Source organism: Empidonax traillii, unplaced genomic scaffold, assembly GCF_003031625.1.
Source record: "Empidonax traillii isolate 1590-97213 ecotype Southwest subspecies unplaced genomic scaffold, ASM303162v1 scaffold1438:size108540, whole genome shotgun sequence".
Lineage (NCBI taxonomy): Eukaryota > Metazoa > Chordata > Aves > Passeriformes > Tyrannidae > Empidonax > Empidonax traillii.
Window position 1 is genome coordinate 6,211 of NW_020956631.1, and position 9,521 is coordinate 15,731.

Genomic DNA, 9,521 nt, shown 5'->3' on the forward strand with positions numbered 1-9,521 from the left:
GGGGGGGGGGGGAGTTCAGGTGGCTACTGAAGTTGGAACAAGGTCGGAGTAGGAGCTCGGAGTGGGTTTTGTTCTCAGCTGTCAGCTGTGGATTCTGCTTGGATTTTCATTGGAGAGGAACTGTTTCGGGAGGTTTTCCCCTTCCTCGTTCCCGTTTGTTTCTTTCTTAGCAGCAGCTCTTGTACACATCAGAGGGAAAACTATACCACACAATTCAATCAGCAGGACAGAGTGAGTTCCCGTTGGGGAGGAATTTTTTTTTGTCTTTCTCCCTCCTCTCTCTCCCCTTTCCCAGTGCGTGGGGGTGAGGGAAACCTATTTTCGGTTTCTCCAACACACTCCAAAGGGTGTCCCCCCAAGGTGGAAATGACCAGTGATCCAACAGCGCCCCCTGCTTACCAGTACAAAACACTGCAGGCTCTGCATCTCCGGTGATCCAACAGGGTCCACTGTTGACTGTGGTTAGAATTGCACCAAAGGTTTTTTCTTTGCTTGTTTATTGGTTTGTCTTGAAGGGGATTATTTGTGGGTATAGGAGTATTGTTTGGTCGTTTTACTTGTTTTCTTTCTTTGTTTCTGCCAATACACATATATCTTTTAACAAAGGGCTGTTACTTTTCCTTTTCCACACTTTTTTTCCCCTCAATTGGATCCTCTTAATTTCGGATTTCCAATTGCTTAGATGGAGGAGTTTGGGTCTTCCTCATAACTCATCCTCAGCAAACCACCTGTGTCTCATTTAAACTGAGACATAAGCTTGAGTTTCCTATATGCAATTGGCATTATTAATAATAATGTGAGTTACACATGCATGTACTGTGAGGAAAATAGCATCCCATGTACAGAATATTACAGTACAAATGGAATTAGTGACTTTGAAGTGTGACATGCCAGTACTTTGCCATGTATTGAACTGCGACTGAATTCCAGATGGCAGACAATAAGAATGGGCAAGTGTTTAAGATACATCTCTCTATCTTACAAAGTTGCAATTCTGACATCATCTGGAGGCAGGTCCAAAATAAATAAAAAAAAAAATATTTATAATCCAAGCAGTTATATATACATACAAATAGTTTGATACAGAAGATTTTAATAACATGGTGAACTGTGGGAAATGTATTTATGACAATTTTACCTATTTACCCTCCTCTAGCAGTAAGTGTTAGTATACTTAAGTCTGATGGGGAACTATTTTGCTTCAAACAGTATCTAGACTGTAAATGACAGAGTTAAAGCTCAAGGAGAGACATTGCAGAAATTAAGATAACTAGTACTACTGGGTTGAGTAAACATCCAAAAATAAAATAATCTGTTAATGGGGATGTCTCAGTTCTAAACAGTATTTTATTTAAGGATATTAGGATATAATGGAGATATTTTATTTAAGCTCTCAAACAAAAACACCACCAAGAAAGCAGTTAGGCCCATTGCATATGTCAGAAATAAAACCAAATAAAGTAGAAGAGCATATGTTGATTATAAAGAAAAAACTGTTTCCTTAGAGCAAAGTAGTCACAGTTGCTTCAGCCAACTGAAAGAAAAATATCTGTACTTGTCTTCTGTTACTATTGTCTCTTCCCTGTAATCTTACATACCAAATTTAATGTTAGACTTTTTATACCTGATACAGTGTACTATGTGTAAGCCAGCAAGATTTTGGAAGTGGGACAGGCTGCAGTGGTGACCTCTGAGAAGAAGCAAGGAGTTCCCTGTACCAGACACAACTGGATCCAGCCAACTTGGCAGTGAACCCACCACAGGTCAAACCTGAACCAATCAGTGAGGTTGAGGTAACCTTTGTGAAAGCATATATTTAAAAGGGGAAAAATCCAACATGAGCAAAGGAGTGAGGAAAAACAAGTGAGAAACAGAAGTGTGAGCCAAAAGGTAAGAGAAGAAGGAGGGAGAGGAGGTGCTTCAGACACTGGAACAGACATTTTCCTGTGTCCTGTGGAGGACCCCATGCTGGAGCAGTTGGATATTTCCTAAAGGAACTGTAGACTGTGAAGAGCCCTCTGTGGTGGGTTGACCTATGCTGGTCACCAGGTCCCCACCAAGTTACTCTCTCAGACCCCCCTACTCAGAAGGACAGGGGGAGTCCCGTTCACTGACACTATTCTTTCTGGGGTACCATGCCACAACAACACTTGCCTTTCAAGGTCCAAGATAGTGTTTCAGGCAGTAACATGTTTTCAGCCAACCAGTAGTTTCTTCCACCATGGGGAGTATGCAATGCTTGCTTTGGCATGTTTGTGCCAGTGGTCCAATACAGTCAATTTTCTAGCCCTTGCTGTATCAGAAACCCAGTCACCATCCTCTATTCCAGAGAGATTTTACTCACATGGCCCTGCTCGATTGCAGTACATTTCACATTCATGAGTGACCTGTGTGATGGTCTCCATGGTCAGGTCCACCCATCAGTCATGAGTTCATTTGTATGTTGCATCTCTCCCTAGATGCATAGATGTTTTGTGGGTCTATTGAAGTAAAAATAGCTACCTTTTATGCTCCCAGTCCAGGTCCAACTGAGTCACTTCAGTTTTGACAGCCTTGTCTACCTTTTCATTTGTTCTTCAGTGGCACAACTTCTGGACATATGAGCATCTATATGATGCACCTTCAGAGCCATGTTTTCTATCCATGCAGTGATGTCCTGCCACAATGCAGCAGCCCAGATGGGTTTACCCCTGAATTGCCAATTGGTCTTCTTCCATTGCTGGAACCACCCCCACAGGGCATTAGCCACCATCCAGGAGTCAATATAGAAATACAGTACAGGCCACTTTTCTCATTCAGCAATTTTTAGGACCAGTTGGATGGCTTTCACTTCTGCAAACTGACTTGACTCACCTTCTTCTTCAATGGCTTCTGTGACATGGTGTGGGACTCCACACAGCAGCTTTCCACCTCCAATGGTTTCCTACCATACAGCAGGATCCATCAGTAAACAGAGTATAATGCCTTTCTTCTTCTTCTAACTCATTATATCATGGGGCCTCTTGGGTATGAGCCACCTCCTTAGGCAGTGCTCCCAAACCTCTGCCTTCTGGTCAGTTGTTGTGGCTTAACCCCAGTCGGCAACTAAGTACCATGCAGTTTCTTACTCATTCTCCACCCCACCCCCATTTCCGTGGGAAGTAGAATCAGAAAACAAGTAAAATTGGGTTAAGAACAGTTTATTAATTCAAATTAAAACATAATAATAATAGGGAAAAGAGAGGAATAAAACCCAAGAAAAACAAGTGATGCATTATACAATTGCTCACCACCCACTGACTGATACCCAGACCATCCCCAAATGGCAATCGACCACCTTTCAGGTAACTCCCTCAATTCATATACTGAACATGATGTCCTATGGTATAGAATATCCCTTTGGCCAGTTTGGGTCAGCTGTCCTGTCCATGCTCTCTCCCCACTTTTTGTGCACCTCCTCAGTGTCAGAGCATGAGACGCTGAAAAGTCCTTGACTCGGGGTAAGCACTGCTGAGCAACAACCAAAATATCAGTGCGCTATCAACATTATTCTCATATGGCATTCAAAACTCCTGTACAAGCTACTAATAAAAATTGAACTCTATCCCAGTTGATTAGCTCAGTTGGTTAGAGCATGGTGCTAATAATGCCAAGGTTGTGAGTTCAATCCCTGTGCAGGCATTCACTTAAGAGTTGGACTCAGTGATCCTTGTCAGTCCCTTCCGACTCAGAATATTCTGTGATTCTGAAATCAGGACACCAGTCCAGGATTCCTGGGTGGTTGGGTTTCCTAGCGGTGCCAAGAGGAGACATGGGAGTCCTGCCCAGGGAGGTGGTGGAGTCACCATCCCAGGAGATGTTCAAGAAATGACTGGACATGACGCTTAGTGCCATGGTCTAGTTGACAAGGTGGTGATCAGTCAAAGGTTGGACTCGATGATTTCAGAGATCTTTTCCAACCTATTTGATTCTGTGATTCTATAAATTAAATCAATGGGCATTTTATAGGGATGTCCATAGACTAATGGAATCATATCTGTGTGTATATGTCAAAGATAGGAAAGATGATGATGTATTGGAAAGTGTGGGACCTGGTATGATGCAAATGGTTTGGAATAAGGGGTGGATACTGTTCTGGAATAATTTTTTTCCTAGTCGCTGGTGTAGTGTTGTGTTTTCTATTCAGTATGAGAATAATGTTGATAATTCCCTGATGTTTTCAGTTGTTGTTGAGTTGTGTTTATACTGTCAAGGGCTTTTCAGTTTCTCGTGTCCTGACAGTGAGAAGTCTGGAGGGGCACAAGAAGTTGAGAGGAGACATAGCCATGATAGTTGACCTGAACTGGTCAAAAGCATATTCTATACCATAGAACGTTATGTTTAGTATATAAACTGGGAGGAGTTAGACAGAAGGGGTTGATCGCTGTTCAGGGAGTGTCTGGGCATCAGTCAGCAGGTGGTGAGCAATTGCTTTGTGCATCACTTGTTTTTCTTTGGTTGTATTTGTCTCTTTTTTTTTTTTTTTTGTTATCGCCCTTTTCATTACTGTTTTTGTTATTATTATTACAATAATTTACTATTTACTATAATATTTTACTATTTTATTCTTATAATATTTTATTTTGCTACAGCACCTCAATGCCTTTCTTGAAGTGAGTGGTCCAGAATTGGACACAGTATTTGAGGTGCAGCCTCACCAGTGCTGAGTACAGGGGGACGATCACTTCCCTGGTCCTGTTGGCCACACTATTCTTGATACAAGCCAGGATGCCATTGGCCTTATTGGCCACCTGGGCACACTGCTGGTTCACGTTCAGCTGGCTACCAACCAGCACCACCAGGTCCTTTTCCACTGGGCTTCTTTGCAGCAACTCTTCCCAAAGCCTGTAGCACTGCAGGGGGTTGTGGCCAAAGTGCAGAACTGGGCACTTTGTCTTATTGAACCTCATACCGTTGGCCTTGGCCTATTGATCCAGCTTGTCCAGATCCCTCTGCAGAAGCTTCCCACCCTCCATCAGATCAACACTCCTGCTCAACTTAGTGTTGTCCCTGAACTTACTGAGGGTGCACTCGATCCCCTCATCCAAATCATTCATAAAGATATTAAACAGGTCTGGCCCCAATACTGAGCCCTGGGGAACACCACTAGTGACTGGTCACCAACTGGATGTAGCACCATTCACCACCACTCTCTGGGCCAGCCAGTTTTTAACCCAGCAAAGGGTGTACCTGTCCAAGCCGTGGGCTGCCAGCTTCTCCATGAGAATGCTGTGGGAGATAGTATCAAAGATTTTAATGAAGCCCAGGTAGACACATCCGCAGCCTTTTCTTCATCCACTAGGCAGGTCACTTGGTCATAAAAAGAGAACAGGTTGGTGAAGTAAGACCTGCCTTTCATAAACCCATACTGGCTGGGCCTGATCCCCTGGTTGTCCTGTAGGTGCTGCATGATGGCACTCAAGATGATCTGCTCCATAACCTTCCCCAGAACGGTCAGGTTGACAGGCCTGTAGTTTCCTCCTTCTGACCCGTGTAGATGGGCCAACCTCCAGTCATCTGGGACCTCCCCAGTTAACCAGGACTGCTGATAAATGATGGACAGGCTTGGTGAGCTCCTCTACCATCTCTCTCTGTACCCTCAGATGGATTCCATCAGGTCCCATAGACTAGTGAGTGTCTAAGTGGCTCAGCAGGTCACTAACCACTTCCTCCTGGATTGCAGGGGATCTCTTCTGCTCCCTATCCCTGTCTACCAGCTCAGGGGGCTGGATACCCTGAGTGTAACAGATCTTTCTGTTTAAGACTGAGGCAAATACGGCATTAAGTACCTCAGCCTTTTCCTCATCCTCAGTGGCAATGTTCCCCCCTGCAACCAATAAAGAACGGAGATTTTCCTTGGCACTCCTTTTGTTGTTAATGCATTTGTAAAAACACTTTTTATTATCTAGCACAGCAGTGGCCAGATTGAGTTCTAGCTGAGTTTTTGTCTTTCTAATTTTCCCTCTACATGACCTAACAACATCCTTGTACTCTTTCTGAGTTGCCTGTCCCTTCTTCCAAAGGTCATAAACTCTCTGTAGTGGTTTTCTGTGTCTGGGTTTTGGTAGTGGGGAGGGGGCTACAGGGGTGGCTTCAGTTAGAAGCTGCTAGAAGCTTCCCCTGTCCGGTGAAGCCAATGCCAGTCGGCTCCAGGACAGACTTCCTGCTGCTGGCCAAGGCCAAGCCAATCAGGAGTAATAGTAATGCCTCTGTGATAACATATTTAAGAACAGAAGGTTGTTGCACAGAAAGAATTCCAGTCAGGGAAGAACTGAGTGAGAATATGGGAACAACAATATAGACACCAAGGTCAGTGCAGAAGGAGGGGGAGGAGGTACTCCAGGCACTGGAGCTGAGGCCCTTGCAGTCCGTGGCTCTTATCCTGTTAGTAATAAATTTAAGTACTGTCCCCACTTTGAGTCTGTTTTGCCTGTGAAGGTAATCAGTAACTGATCTCTCCCAGCTGTTAACTCATGAATCCTTAGCTGGCTTTTTTTTCTCTCCTCTGCTCAGTTGCAGAGGGAGAGTGAGTGGCTTTAGTGGGTAGGTGGCACCCGGCCAGGGTCAACCCACTACACTCTGTTTCCCTGAGTTCAAGTGAAAGCTCCCTGTTCAGCCAGGATGGTCTTCTTCCCCACTGGCTCATTTTTTGGCACATGGGGACAGCTCAATCCAGCGCCTTTAAGATCTCCTTCTTGAAGAATGTCCAGCCTTCCTTGACCCCTTTATTTTTAAGGGCTGTTTCCCAAGGGACTCTGTCAACTAGTGTGCTGAATAAGCCAAAGTCCAGGCTCCGGAAGTCCAAGATAGCAGTTTTGTTGACCCCCTTTCTTACTTTACCGAGAATAGAAAACTCTATTATTTCATGGTCACTGTGCCCAAGATGGCCTGTGAACACCACATCTCCCACTAGCCCTTCTCTGTTCATAAACAGTAGGTCCAGTGGGGCATCACCTCTGGTTGGCTCACTTACCAGCTGTGTCGGGAAGTTCTCTTCCACACACTTCAGGAACCTCCTAGACTGCCTCCTCTCTGCTGTGTTCAGTTTCCAGCATACATCTGGCAAGTTGAAGTCCCTCACGAGAACAAGGGCTGGTGATTGTGAAACGTCAGCCAGATGCTTATAGAATATTCCATCTGCCTCTTCATGCTGGTTGGGTGGTCTATAACAGACTCCCACCAGGATACCTGCCTTGTTGGCCTTCCTGAAGATTTTTACCCATAAGCATTCGACCTTATCATCACTATCTTTGAGCCCTATACAGTCAAAACACTCCCTAATGTACAGAACCACCCCACCACCTCTCCTTCCTCGCCTGTCCCTTCTGAAGAGCTTATAACCATCCATTGCAGCACTTCATTCATGCGAGTCATTGTTGGGGTAAGCGGCAAAGCCGCGGAGCCTGACCATCAAGGAAAGAATGTAAATAAGAAGTGAACATCCAATCATATGTGAAGGCTGGTAATAAATTATAGATAACAGAGCTAAGAATAGTTTTGGTATGTAAGATTCTGCAGTCAGAGTGTGAGTGCAGATGTGTGAGAACAAGATGTAATATACTGGATGAAGCAATAAAAAGCTGAATGTAGGCCATCATCAGAAAGGTGTCTAGTTTTTAATTCTTGGCCGTCCTCTACTTACTACAAGTCATCCCACGACATTTCTGTGATGGCAACTACATCATAGCTTTCCTACTGCACAATGGCTTCCAGCTCCTCCTGTTTGTTACCCACACTGCTACATTGGTGTAGATGCACTTGAGCTGGGTTATTGATTTCACCCCTAACACTGGCCTGCCAAATAATTTTTTTGAGAAGAGTGGAGTAGAAAGGTCAAAGGAAGTTCTTGGTTTTTTTTTTTTTTTATTCTGCCTTTAAAAAAAACCAAACCAAAACATTATGAGTAACAACAATTTTGATAAATGGAGAGGACAAACTTACTAATTAGAAAATATTATTTGTGAAGATAAAACTTGAGAATTTTTCATAACTTCATGAGGGTAAAAGAGCTTGCAGGCAATTTGCGTTTGTAAAACTGATATGGGTAATAGGTTTTATTCTATATATTAGGTATTCATATTAAAATAATTTGTTCTTTTATGCTTAAATATTTTTTTAAAATCTAATGCATCCCTTTGAATGTCCATGTATGATATGACATGGAAAGAGTCTTAAAAACTGAATTGCAATAAAACAATATGTTTATCCCATATCTTAGACCTCTAATGATGACAGTGAATCAGAGCACCCAGTCTACATAGCCAAAAGATTTAAATACTTCATGAGGAAATGTATGGGATTCCAGAGGGTGTTCAGAGCTCCTAAGCTGGATATTTACCTTTTAGTTAATGAAGCTCCTCCTGCATCATTGCCAACTTTATGGAGTTGTGGGAGGTAAAAAAAAGTTGAGTTACCCAGGTATATCTGGGAAGATCTTCATACTTAGATACTGATTTGCAGAATAAAAATCTGCAGAGCATTTTGCAAGCATATTATGCTGTGAGTGTATTATGATCCTGCAAAGACTTAAATATAGCTTTAAAATACTATTTAAATAATGCACTTAGGTTTAAGCATGGTGGATGTGCCTGTTTGTGATATGTTTAAGTCTTTACAGGCAAGATACCTTTGTTAAGAGTCATTAAAACTGCAGGAATTAGCAACAAGTCTCCAAAGTAACTGATAAAAGGAATCAGTATCTGGAATGCAGTGAGACTAAATTGGAGTATGCATGAAGCCTTTCAATTTGTAGTACAGTAAATATTCCATGTGTGCCTTGTGAGAGATTCCTTGTTATTTGTAAAAAATCATTCAAAGTAAAGTCTATATTCTGTTACAGAAGCAGTTTTGGACATCTGCCACAATACTATTTTCTCCTTTTGGTGACATAATATACTGACCACTGTGAAGAAGCTTATGTTTTGGATGTAAAATTCAGCAAAGGATTTTGTGATGCAAGATTCCAAAAAGGAAAGATGGAAAGGAGTAAGAAAATTAAACCTATAGTACTTTGAGTTTTCCTCACTATAAGTTTATATCCATCTTTTCTTGGACTGGATTCACATGTAGAAGCACTTTTCAAAAATAGGTATTAGAAGGAAAGAATTACCAGAATTATACAGATAAAATATTTGTAGTGAAATTTAAAGTAAATTAAGAAACTGAACCAGAATATTCAATGTCGTCATCATTTGTTGTTTGCTTTAAAAATAAAAGGAATACAAAAGAATTTGGCAGGCTATTATAAAATCCTGTTGCTGTGAATAATTCCATTACATCTAACACTCCTGCTTGCATAAAGCTCTAGAAATAATTTATGTTCAGGCTCCTGAGTCTTACTGTGTGTTACTGTGTTACTGTGAATGATTGAGAGAGCAACTTTTCTGTCTTGCCTAGCATGATTCTGCTCTTTCTGCATTACTGTCTTTCTGATTTCTAGGGTAAATTATAATTTTAGTTAATCACTTTAGAAACTGAAGCTGTCAGTGGCCTTTTAAATTGAC